This window comes from Schistocerca piceifrons, chromosome 1, assembly GCF_021461385.2.
Source record: "Schistocerca piceifrons isolate TAMUIC-IGC-003096 chromosome 1, iqSchPice1.1, whole genome shotgun sequence".
Classification (NCBI taxonomy): Eukaryota; Metazoa; Arthropoda; class Insecta; order Orthoptera; family Acrididae; genus Schistocerca; species Schistocerca piceifrons.
Window position 1 is genome coordinate 172,672,606 of NC_060138.1, and position 13,465 is coordinate 172,686,070.

The 13,465-nt window shown below is 45.9% G+C and overlaps 1 protein-coding gene across 1 annotated transcript in view; it reads left to right on the forward strand.

The window, feature by feature from the left end:
* Nucleotides 1-13,465, forward strand: part of LOC124784259 (G protein-coupled receptor kinase 1) — a 1,113,962-nt gene that overhangs the window by 148,035 nt on the left and 952,462 nt on the right. The window lies entirely within an intron of this gene.

The following is a 13,465-nucleotide window of genomic DNA, read 5'->3' on the forward strand; positions in this document are numbered from 1 at the left end:
CAAGAAATCAGAACTTTGGATCGGCTCTCTTATTCCGAGGCCAGGAAGAAGTATGACCGCCTTCATCCCGTGCCATTGACCACTTCGTTTGCCTCAGTTGTGTCCACTCCTTCCGCGGTATCCTCACCCCTATCCTGTCCCCCCTCCGCCTCCTCCGCCCATCATGGGGCTGTGCCCCCGCCTCCCAAATCCCTCCCTTCCAAATCCTCCTCCCCCGTGGCCCCCACCCCCTCTGCCCCAGGGGCCACCCTTCCTCCTCCTCCTCCTCCCCCCCCCACGCCACCTGAGATGCGATCCTCTTCTCAGGCGTCCATCAGGGAAACGTTCCGGACCCCAGCTTCCGAGGTCCGGCGTTCCAAAACGGACCCCGCGCGTGAGGACCTTCTTCGGGTCCAGCCCACCATCCCTGTGCCTCCTCGGCCTTCCAAGAAGGCCTCCAAGAAGAAGTCTCTATCCCCCTCTCCACCCCGGCGCGTTTCGTCTGACGCTTCATCCGTGAGTCGCTGCTCCCGGCCGTCCTCAGTTTCGCCGGGACGCTCTGCTGCCAGGCGCTCCGCCGGCCTTTCGTCGGCAAATGATGCGGCCCCTTCTACACAACCAGGGACAGTGGCCGCAGCTGGCGACGAGTCGATGGAACCGGATCCGCCTCCCGTCGGTTGTAGCGTTGTTCCCTCGCAACCTGGCCCTCCGCGGCCGTCGAGGTGACCAGCTCTTCCCCCGTCTCGTTCCCCCAACTTTTTGACTAGCGATGGCGTTGTTTCATTGGAACATAAGAGGTATTCGATCTAATCGGGAGGAATTACAACTGCTCCTCCGCCTGCACTGTCCGCTCGTCCTTGGTCTCCAGGAAACCAAGTTGCGCCCGACTGACCATATTGCCTTTACCCACTATACCTCGGAGCGGTATGACCTCACCCCTGTGGACGGTGTCCCAGCTCATGGTGGGGTCATGTTGCTCGTTCGGGACGATGTCTATTACCGTCCCATCCCATTGACCACCCCACTCCAAGCAATAGCTGTCTGCATTACTCTTTCTGCTTTTACTTTTTCAGTTTGTACCATCTACACTCCACCGTCATCTGCTTTTAGTCGGGCTGACATGATGCACCTGATCGTTCAGCTTCCCCCGCCGTTCTTATTGTTTGGCGACTTCAATGCCCATCATCCCCTTTGAGGCTCTCCTGCATCCTGTCAAACAGGCTCACTCTTGGCGGATGTCTTCAACCATCTCAATCTTGTCTGCCTCAATACCGGCGCCCCGACTTTCCTCTCGGACTCTACTCATACCTACTCCCACTTGGACCTCTCGATCTGTTCTACCACTCTTGCCCGTCGGTTCGAGTTGTATGTCCTTTCTGACACCTATTCGAGCGACCACTTCCCCTGTGTCGTTCATCTCCTGCACCACACCCCATCCCCACGTCCTTCGAGCTGGAACATACTGAAAGCTGACTGGGGACTTTACTCCTCCCTGGCGACCTTTCCGGACCACGATTTTCCCAGTTGTGACAGTCAGGTCGAATACCTCAATGCTGCCGAACGTTCCATTCCTCGTACTACTACTTCTTCTTCACGTCGCGTTTCCGTCCCCTGGTGGAACGAGGCTTGTAGGGACGCTATCCGTGCTCGACGACGTGCTTTACGCACCTTTCGCCGCCATCCTACGTTGGCGAATTGTATTGGATACAAACGACTCCGAGCGCAATGCCGTAGAGTCATCAAAGACAGCAAAAAAGCTTGTTGGGCCTCTTTCACCAGCTCCTTTAACAGTTTTACTCCCTCTTCCGTCGTTTGGGGTAGCCTGCGCCGGCTGTCGGGCATTAAGGCCCACTCCTCGGTACCTGGTCTGACCTCAGGCAATGAGGTCCTCGTTGATCCTGTGGCTGTCTCCAACGCCTTTGGCCGCTTTTTCGCGGAGGTTTCAAGCTCCGCCCATTACCACCCTGCCTTCCTTCCCAGGAAAGAGGCAGAAGAGGCTCGGCGACCTTCCTTCCACTCGCTGAATCTGGAAACTTATAATGCCCCCTTTACTATGCGGGAACTCGAACGCGCGCTTGCACTGTCCCGATCCTCTGCTCCGGGGCCAGATGCCATTCACGTTCAGATGCTGGCACACCTTTCTCCGGCGGGCAAAAGCTTCCTTCTTCATACCTACAATCGCGTCTGGACCGAAGGTCAAGTCCCCAGGCGTTGGCGTGACGCCGTTGTTGTTCCTATACCCAAACCCGGGAAGGATAGACACCTTCCTTCTAGTTACCGCCCCATTTCTCTTACAAGCTGTGTCTGTAAGGTGATGGAGCGCATGGTTAATGCTCGGTTAGTCTGGATTCTTGAATCTCGACGGCTACTTACCAATGTCCAATGCGGCTTTCGTCGCCGCCGCTCCGCTGTTGACCACCTTGTGACCTTGTCGACATTCATCATGGACAACTTTTTGCGAAGGCGCCAAACGGTGGCCGTGTTCTTCGACTTGGAGAAGGCTTATGATACCTGTTGGAGAGGAGGTATCCTCCGCACTATGCACAGGTGGGGCCTACGCGGGCGCCTGCCCCTTTTTATTGATTCCTTTTTAACGGATCGAAAGTTTAGGGTACGTGTGGATTCCGTATTGTCCGACGTCTTCCTCCAGGAGAATGGAGTGCCTCAGGGCTCCGTCTTGAGCGTAGCCCTTTTTGCCATCGCGATCAATCCAATTATGGATTGCATTCCACCTAATGTCTCAGGCTCTCTTTTTGTCGATGACTTTGCGATCTACTGCAGTGCCCAGAAAACATGCCTCCTGGAGCGCTGCCTTCAGCGTTGTCTAGACAGCCTCTACTCATGGAGCGTGCCAAATGACTTCCGGTTCTCTGAAGAGAAGACGGTTTGTATCAACTTTTGGCGATATAAAGCGTTCCTTCCGCCATCCTTACATCTCGGTCCCGTTGTTCTCCCATTCGTGGAAACAACTAAGTTTCTAGGGCTCACGTTGGACAGGAAACTGTGTTGGTCTCCACATGTATCTTATTTGGCGGCCCGTTGTACACGTTCCCTTAATGTCCTCAGAGTTCTTAGCGGTTCATCTTGGGGAGCGGATCGCACTGTCCTGCTTCGCTTGTATCGGTCCATAGTCCGATCGAAGCTGGATTATGGGAGCTTCGTCTACTCGTCCGCTCGGCCATCCCTCTTACGCCGGCTCAACTCCATCCACCATCGGGGGATACGTCTTGCGACCGGAGCCTTCTACACTAGTCCTGTCGAGAGTCTTTATGCTGAAGCTGCAGAGTTACCATTGACCTACCGGCGCGACGTACTGCTGTGTCGGTATGCCTGCCGGCTGTTGTCTATGCCCGACCACCCCTCTTATCAGTCCTCCTTCGCCGATTCTCTCGACCGTCAGTACGGGTTGTATGTGTCTGCCCTGCTGCCCCCTGGAGTCCGCTTCCGTCGCCTGCTTCGACAATTGGATTTTGCCCTCCCTACCACCTTCAGAGAGGGTGAGAGCCCGACACCACCTTGGCTCCAGGCTCCGGTTCATATTTATCTCGACCTCAGCTCACTCCCGAAGGAGGGTACTCCGGCTGCAGTGTATTGCTCACGGTTTGTCGAACTTCGTGCTCGCCTTGCCGGTCACACCTTTATTTACACCGATGGCTCCAAAACTGACGATGGTGTCGGCTGTGCCTTTGTCGTCGGGCTGCCACCTTTAAATACCGGCTCCTCGACCATTGTTCCAGCTTTACTTCCGAGCTTTTTGCTCTCCATCAGGCTGTTCAGTATGCCCGCCGCCGCCGCCATTCATCGTACGTACTCTGCTCTGACTCACTCAGTGCTCTTCAGAGCCTTGGAGCTCCCTATCCGGTCCATCCCTTGATTCAACGGATACAGCAGTCCCTCCATTCTTTCGCTGATGGTGGTTCTGTCAGTTTTCTGTGGGTTCCCGGACATGTAGGAGTGCCTGGGAATGAGGCTGCGGATGCTGCAGCCAAGGCTGCAGTCCTCCTGCCTCGGCCAGCCTCCCATTGTGTCCCGTCATCCGACGTTCGTGGGGATGTATGTAAGAGGCTTGTGTCGTTGTGGTGGGATGCTTGGTCATCCCTCCAAGGAAACAAGCTCCGGGGAGTAAAACCGCTTCCAACTGTATGGACAACATCCTCCCGACCATCTCGGCGCGAGGAGGTCCTTCTGACCAGGTTGCGGATTGGGCATTGCCGGTTTAGCCACCGCTACCTGCTCTCCGGTGACCCAGCCCCGCAGTGCCCTTGTGGTCAGGCACTAACAGTGCGCCATGTTTTATTGTCGTGTCCCCGTTTTAGTCAATTTCGTGTTGTCCTGTCCCTGTCATCTACTTTACCGGATGTTTTAGCTGATGACGCTCGAGCAGCTGCTCGTATTCTGCGTTTTATAACTTTAACTGGCTTGTCCAAAGACATTTTACCTTTTTACTTATTTTATCTGCATCTTTGTTAGGTCCTTCTGGTGTCCTCCCATCCCCTTGAGTTGCAACAGATTCCATGTGCTCTAACAACAGTGACTGGGCGCTAATGACCTCAGCAGTTGAGCGCCCTTAAACCCAACCAAAAAAAAAAAAAAAAGAGCCATTTGAACCGTCTTGCTTTCTTTTCTTATTTTCCAAAGTGTGTACTCAGAAAGGTTCTTTAGCTTGTAGAAATACTTCAAATTCACCAGCTCCTATCCAAATAATATCGTCATTCTGGTCGTACTACTAATAATTGCGTATATGAACTTGGTTTTTGGTTTCGTTGAAGTAAATAACAGCAAACTAATAATATCTTTGCATCTGTACTTCTCCGAACTTTTTAAAGTATCATTGCTGTACTTTAATTTCATTCTTTCTTTTCTTTATGGACTCAGACTGTTTTGGGAATAAGTCTACTTTTCTTCAGATAATTAATATTCGGGAATTGTTTTCTTCTTTTAACATATTGCAGCTTTGCTTTTCTCTGTTTACAACAGAAATCGACGGCGGTGGACGAATGCCAAAAGTTCTATGTCTCCCAGTACAACGACTTAAAAGAATAAAAAAAACAGTACAAACAAAAAACCTAAATGTCACCACCACTTTGGGTCCTGAAGTTAAACAATTCGAAGAAAATCAAGCTTCTTCAGGTGGTGGAAAATCGCGTCCGACTATAGTTTCCCAATGTAAGGCTCACTCGCCACTTCAGAGTTCAAAATAGTGGTGACGTGCTTGCATAAATGGTTCCAATTGGGTGCTGCTTATTATTACTGGAAAGATTTTGAGTGTTTACGGGCAATCCACACGGTACAAACGAACTGTAGTCCGTTCCGAAATTATCTAGCGCCTGTCCAATAAAGTGTTTTGCGAACTGAATTACTGCCGCTTAATCCAAACCACTACTCAATCCTCTACACAGCCAATGCACCACACTGTCACCTTAGCGTGTGCCAGTCCTCCAAATAAACAAAGCAAACAATCCTTTAAGAATGTGCTACAGCAACCACTCAGTTACCTCAGAGTTTGCTAAACAGGAGCACTAGTCAAAATAAACCGAACAATTTCGATCAGGAACTCACCGACATTAGTCAGGAAGAATCAGTCCGTAAAGAAATGGGATACGTAAGCACAAGGAATGACGAGATAAGATTGAAGTTCGGTAAGGTTATAGATACAGCAATAAAGAATAGCTCAGTAGGCAGTACAGTTGAAGAGGAATGGACTTCTCTAAAAAGAGCCATCACAAAAGTTGGGAACGAAAACATAGGTACAAAGAAGGTAACTGCGAAGAAACCATAGATAACAGAAGAAATAATTGATTTGATGGATGAAAGGAGAAAGTACAAAAATGTTCCGAGAAACTCAGGAATACAGAAATACAAGTCGCTGAGGGATGAAATAAATAGGAAATGCAGGGAAGCTAAAATGAAATTGCTGCATGAAAAATGTGAAGAAATCAAAAAAGAAATGATTGTCGAAAGGACTGACTCAGCATACAGGAAAGTCAAAACAACCTTCGGTGACATTAAAAGCAAGAGTGGTAACATTAAGAGTGTAACGGGAATTCCACTGTGAAATGCAGAGGAGAGAGCGGATAGGTGGAAAGAATACATTGAAAGCCTCTATGAGGGAAAATATTTGATGTGATAGAAGAAGAAAGAGGGGGTCGATTTAGAAGAGACAGGGGATCCAGTATTACGATCAGAATTTAAAATAGCTTTGGAGGACTTAAGATCAAATACGGCAGAAGAGATAGATAACATTTCATCAGAATTTCTAAAATCATTGGGGGGGGGGGGGGGGGGGAGAGTGGCAACAAAGCGACTATTCACGTTGGTGTGTAGAATGTATGAATCTGGCGACATACCATCTGACTTCCGAAAAAGCATTATACCCACAATTCCGAAGACGGCAAGAGCTGTCAAGTGCGAGAGTTGTCGCACAATCAGCTTAACAGCTCATGCATCCAGGTTGGCTTACAATAATAATACACAGAAGAGTGGAAAAGAAAATTGAGGACCTGGAAAAAACGTTCGGTAGTGTAAAATGGTGCAAGATGTTGGAAATTCTGAAAAAAGTATGGGTAAGCTATAGGGAGAGACGGGTCATATACAATATGTACAACAGCCAAGAGGGAATAATAAGAGTGGACGACGGAGAACGAAGTGCTCGTATTAAAAAGGGTGTAAGGGAAGGAGGTAGCCTTTCTCTCCTACTGTTCAATGTGTACATCGAGGAAGCAATGATGGAAATAAAAGAAAGGTTCAGGAGTGGAATTAAAATTCAAGGTGAAAGGATACCAATGATACGATTCGCTGATGACATTGTATCCTGAGTGAAAGTGAAGAAGAATTACATGATCTGCCGAACGGAATGAACAGTCTAATGAGTACACAGTATGGATTGAGAATAAATCGAAGAAAGATGAAGCTAATGAGAAGTAGAAATGAGAACAGCGAGAAACTAAACATCAGGATTGATGATCACGAAGTAGATGAAGTTAAGGAATTCTGCTCCTGGCAGTAAAATAACCAATGACGGACGGAGCAAGGAGGACATCAAAACAGACTAGCTGTGGCAAAAAGGCATTCCTGGCCAAGAGAAGTCTACTAATATCAAATATCGGCCTGAATTTGAGGAAGAAATTTCTGAGAATGTACGTCAGGAGTACAGCATTGTATTGTAATGAAACATGGACTGTGGGAAAACCGGAACAGAAGAGAATCGAAGCATTTGAGATGTGGTGCTTCAGACGAATGTTGAAAATTAGGTGGACTGATTAGGTAAGGAATGAGGAGGTTCTGTGCAGAATCGGAGAGGAAAGGAATATCTGGAAAACACTGATAAAAGGGACAGGACGATAGAACATCTGTTAAGACATCGGGGAACATCTTCCATGGTACTAGAGGGAGCTCTAGAGGGCAAAAACTATAGAGGAAGACAGACTGGAATACATCCAGCAAATAATTGATGAGGTAGGTTGCAAGTGCTGCTCTAAGATGAAGAGGTTGGAACGGGAGAGGAATTTGTGGCGGGCCGCATCAAACTAGTCAGAAGAATGATGACAAAAAAAAAACTGAATGTGACTCACGTACCAGCAATAAATGCTTGGTCTCAATTATCTCAATGATTATTATAATCAGTCGGCATATACATCATTATTTAGCCAAATCTCACTCTGTAGCAAATCAGTTATTAATATAGGGAACCAAATAGGCAGTAATTCATCGGACAGAAACTCGCTGAGTTAAACAAATCGAATGCTCGTCACTCTTTGTTGTCGACTTTCCAAACCGACAAATACACTTCTGACTATATCAGATCATTAATCACTCCGATCTGATAAGTATCCCAAACTGTATAACTACTGCTAGTTCCACGACTCCGCTACGACCATCTGCCCGACGGGTGACTGTGATTGTCAGCACGACACCTCCACTGATAAGTTGACCAGCAGACGCATGTTAAATCGTTTTAGAACCACTTACTCATACAAAAATGCAGCGCAACCATTAGTTTTAATAATCAAATCATTATTTCAGATGACCGTCACACGTTCTTCTCCTGGCCAATTTCCATGTACTGTAGCATCCACGCCGCTAGAACTGCTATTGCTGTCAGTCACCGAGGATGATATCATCTTTGTCACTCAATTCGATAATGCTGTTGGTCATCACTTCTGCAATGGTACTCTATAACACATTGTAAACAATCACATTTAAGTAAATACTTATAACAACAGGTGATGAACATTCAACACATTAGTTAAGACGACAAAACAACACTGACGACAGCTAAAACGTGACACAGGACAGTGAACGTGCTTCACAAACAAAAACAAGTGAAACGCATTTGGCACAAAAGAAGCAGCCTTTCAATGAGTTGCGTAGACGGACCACATCTCCAAAGATGTAGAAGCGACTAAGGAAAGACGGAAGACATAAAAAAAATGACGCTAGCACACATTGTTACTTTGCAGTGTGAGTAGGGAAAGTGATTGCGGAAAATGACTTGGAAGGAAGGCGCGGAAACATGCTTTCAGTGTCATTAATTTTAGTGACAGTGAGAACGAGGAGGTGTGATGGTGCCGACAAATAAGGCGACGAAATGTGCAAGTAAATGCTGACAAGCAAAAGTTAAGCAGTCATCGGTGTGCAAATTACGGAAGGAGGGACAAGATAGCGAGAGGAGCAGGATTCAAGTATCTGCCCCATAGCAGAGTAACCAATATTCACGCAATAAATATTTCATTGATAACGTAGATAATGTAGATAGCAATTTTTGCAATGCTACCAACAATGTAAGGTAATATCATTTGCGCATGAACTCCACATTTCATGTTACAGAACAGTACTCTCAGAAAACCTCTTCCGTCAATGGGTTTTGTTTTTTAAAAGACACCAGAATGAACGAGTCATTGTGTGCAGACTTTCAAAAAGAAGCGACGAGTACATTCTCAAGCGTGCACACACACACACACACACACACACACACACACACACACACACACACTCACTCACACACTGTGCATAACTTTTGCAAAGCGACAATGAATGAAGAGTATTGTCACACACCAGTGCCAGGTAACATTCAGTAGTTGTAACTGCAGAGTTTCGTTCCGTGCTCACTTCTCCCTATGACTACAAAAGGAAACATTCAGACTATCATGCAGAAATGGACAGAATAATTTACAAATGCATAATGGCAACGAAAGCCGAACTTACGGCATTAATTAAGGAACACCAGTCTTCTTCTTCTCTCTATTCCATTTGAGCAAAATTTTGCCAGGAGTTAGTCTGGATCTAAATTCTATAGAGCTGGTCCGGAATCTTGCGAGGAATAAGATTCATAGTTATATTAGAGTGCGCGCAGAATACCGTGGCTGGTAGATGCGCAGGTGGCAGCGCATGAGTGGGGGGAGCGGTAGTGGTGGGGACTGCGGACACTTGCTGTAGGGATGAATGTCGAGCCCTGGAGGCAAACTGCTGTTCTAAACTGAAACCTTTTTTTTTTTAGTACTAAGCAGGGGCCCTTCACGCCCAGACGTGCATGCTGACTATTCAAGAAGATCTGTCACCTCTGCTTTGGTTGGTATCTGAATTCCGCCGAAAATGCAGCGATTTATTTTTGCCTGGCTTGTTAACCATTTTTAACTTTCAGGGACGTGTCATGGCCTGCAAATTTTGAGTAAAACCTACTACGCATTTCTCTTGTCCTCATGTTAAAGGTTGCTCAGCGGAGTTTACAGTCTCACCTCACTAACATGCTGTGCAGACGCAATTGTAAGAGAATTCTGAAGCAGTGGTTTATTAAGTGAGGAACGGAGTAAAAGGAAGGAAGGTCAGCACCTTATGAAAAAACAAATCCTTGGTACAAAATAAAAGTGTAAGGTCTTCACTTAGGTTCTTTCAAAACCCATAACATTCTTATTTCGGTATATCACACTGTTTATGAAATATAAGGAGTGTTGTGGATGCTTCACTCCGGCTTTATCTCTGCGTGTTGCGATAGCAAATGAATGCGCTACATCAAATCAAATTTTTCGAGATGGCTGACGGATAGACACCTCCACCAAAGTCTGAAGAAAAATTCAATATGCAGCTAAATTTCATACGCATTGAACTATTATGTAATATGCACCAAACGCAAAATCGTAGCGACCCCTATTTTCCGTTACAAACATTTTCGAATTTCGCGCAGTGTCTTACTGCCACGTGAATCTCTCAGTATTTATGACCATAACAAAATGAGGGCACATCATAATGAACCTGTCTGCCCCCGGTAGCTGAGTGCCCGGGGCGACAGAACGCCAATCCTAAGGGCCCGGGTTCGATTCCCTGCTGGGTCGGAGATTTTTCTCCGCTCAGGAACTGGGTGTTGTGTTGTCCTAATCATTATTTCAGCCCCATCGACGCACAAGTCGCCGAAGTGGCGTCAAATCGAAGGACTTGCACCCGGCGAACGGTCTACCCGATGGAAGGCCCTAGCTACACGACATTTACATTTTTACATAATGAACCTGACAAATAAAGCAAAAGTGAATTTTTTACCGAATAGTTTTTGTAAAATCGTTTGAGAAAGATTGCAGGGCGTGAACTCGATTCTCTCACTGTCGACCGGCCGAAAGGCGGAAACAGATCGGCCTCCCCTTCCGAACAAATAGGTGAACTCGCCCAGCGTTGAGCGAAAACTGGTCACTGCGCCTCGTCCACCGTATCCTGCGCGTACTTTTTTTTTCTCTGCGTATAGTATCTGGCTGTCCAATCTGAAAAAATAATGGCTGATGCTCTTACTGTTCTAGCCTCGTGCATGCCTTTCAACATAACGCTTACCTCGGCGCCTTTATTGTCAAACAGCTTTTCAGTCGGTCTCTCTGGATTGAGTTGACTTCCTTTCCCACCAGGGGAAAATTTGAACGATTCACGGCGACTCCAGTGTTACTAAATGGTTCAAATGGCTCTGAGCACTATGCGACTTAACATCTGAGGTCATCAGTCCCCTATAACTGAGAACTACTTAAACCTAACTAACCTAAGGCCATCCTGCCCGAGGCAGGATTCGAACCTGCGACCGTAGCGGTCGCGTGGTTCCAGACTGTAGCGCCTAGAACAGCTCGGCCACCTCGGCCGGCCAGTGTTATTAGCCAAACGCTAACCACTAGAGCACACGGCCATGTGCTGTAGCTGAGACATTAGCGTGTAGTTTATAGTCATGACAGTAGGTGAAAGGCCTTGTATCACGTCACGTCAAAAAAGAGGGTGTGAAAACTACTGGAAAAGAGTTATTTAGACGGGCGAAGAAACTGAAAATTTAATGAAAACAGTCGGTAGAGATTCGAAGGATGAGGCGGCTTATGCGGTACTGAAACAGCAGGCAGACGATGAAATAAGACATAGCTGTGGAAAATAGCAATACCGCAGGGGAAGGTACAGTAGTTTTATCGAGGCAACAACGCTTGCTGTTGGTGGAAGCCAGTGACGTCAGGTGACTGTACCGCAAATGCGACGCACCACAGACGCTGTAGCGTGTTACTCGTTCATTTTACTTGCTGTTTGGTTCAATACACAGTTGAACAAATCAAAGCGAGTGACGCGGCAGATTTATTACACATTAGGACTAAATAAATGATGATTAAGCTGAAAAATAACAGCCGTTTGATGAATAAACAGACGTTAACATAGCCTGTCCCATATTTCTGTTGGCTTTGCCAGATCAAGATGCAGTCCATTGCTGCTTCCTCTTTGTGGCACATTTCTCCAAGGTTTACAACTTTGTTTATTTATTCAGTTACCTAACCTTGTAGAGGTTCTTGTTCGTACATAAAAAGCAATAACTGTCGTGAACCTCAAGAAAGAGAGCACAGAGACTTTAGGAGATTTTGTTTGCACACTATTTCCATAAAAATCACAAAATGATTCTTCTAATTGCAACTCTCTGTTTGTCCATTAAAGAGTAAAGACCACCACAAGATGTTATTGTTATACGGTCTGCATTAAGCTCTCCTACTTTACTTTTTGCTTTTGGAAAACCTAATGATTTATCAATGTTTGGCCGGCACATCGGCCTCGACATTAATACGCCAGCCTGCGGATGGTTTTTCATGCGGTTTTCCGTCTACCTCGGCGAATGCGGCTGGTTCCCCTTATTACGCTTCAGTTACACTATGTCGGCGTTTGCTGCGCAACCACTGTCTCCTCGTACGCGTTCCCCATAATTACTCTAGGGGGTAGGGGGGGGGGGGGGCGGTGTCTGCTGGGGGCCGAAGGCCGAACCGCTCAGTAACTCTGGGTTCTATGAGGTGGGTGGACTGCTGTGGACTGTTGTGGAGTTGTGAATCACTGAGGGCTACGGCGGGAAGAAGCCTCTCCGTCATTTCTAGGTCTCCGATTTAATATACAATCATCATTCATTTCGTTAAATATCAAAACTGTTAGTCTGTCTTGGGTAGTAAAAGTGTTTGACCTAGTCCTCCATAAACACAGGAGACCTACGAGAATATCCTCCTGCATTTCAAATCTTTCGTCCGTTCCTGAAGTGCTACCATGCACAGCAAAGGCATTTTTCGCTTTCGCAAATGAGAATGGGCAATGTTCTCTTAATTACACTTTACTCTTTTCGTTCAACAGACGTCGTATTTCCACCGGTATAAATCATTTTAATAACGCATTTCTTACACTTTTGTGTAATTTGTTTTTTTTTCTTTCTTTCGCGTCAGATGGCCTTTTTACCCACTTTAACGAAAGAACACAGTGAAAAGCATTTGTCTTGCTTCGTAAGGCTACATCACATTTTTAGTGTTGCTTGTTTCTGTGCATTTAATTTTTTAAAACTTCAACCTCAGCACTCATGCCTTAATTTTTAAATTCTTGCTCACTGTTTCACTGAGCTCATGAAGTGGGTCTGTAGCTGTGGTCTGCGCAGATCTCTAAGGGATGAGTCTACATTTATTATTTGCGCAATTATTTAATAAGTACTATATTACTATACTAATTTCTAATTTTAAATCAGATAAATAATAGACAAAAGCGATAAAATATCAATCACATAATTCGCTACAATAATATACTTCGATAAAATTTAAAAATAAAACACATGCAGGCGATAGGATTACAACACCCAACTTTCACCATGCCAGGCAAAGATTTTATCCACTGCGTTATACAGCCACTTTGAATAACAACATTATTGCTAAGATTCAAATGTCCCACATGAAATGTACACGTATGAGAATTCAGTGGGAAGTTGTACTGTATTCTTACATTGAAATACTTAATACAGCTTGAAAACACGAAGAAAATACTGTTTACACGAGAAATTGAGCTATAATATGCAGAAGGAAAATCTAATAAAGCTAAGCAACACAGTTGATTTCCTACACATTGTATAACGTCATTCACTGCCGTTCAGTAATCCAGTACCGCCATCAAAAAAGCATTAAATTTATGTGAATGAATTTATTTTAAGGTAATTTTTGAGTTATTATTTTGAGTGTTACTTATGTACTGA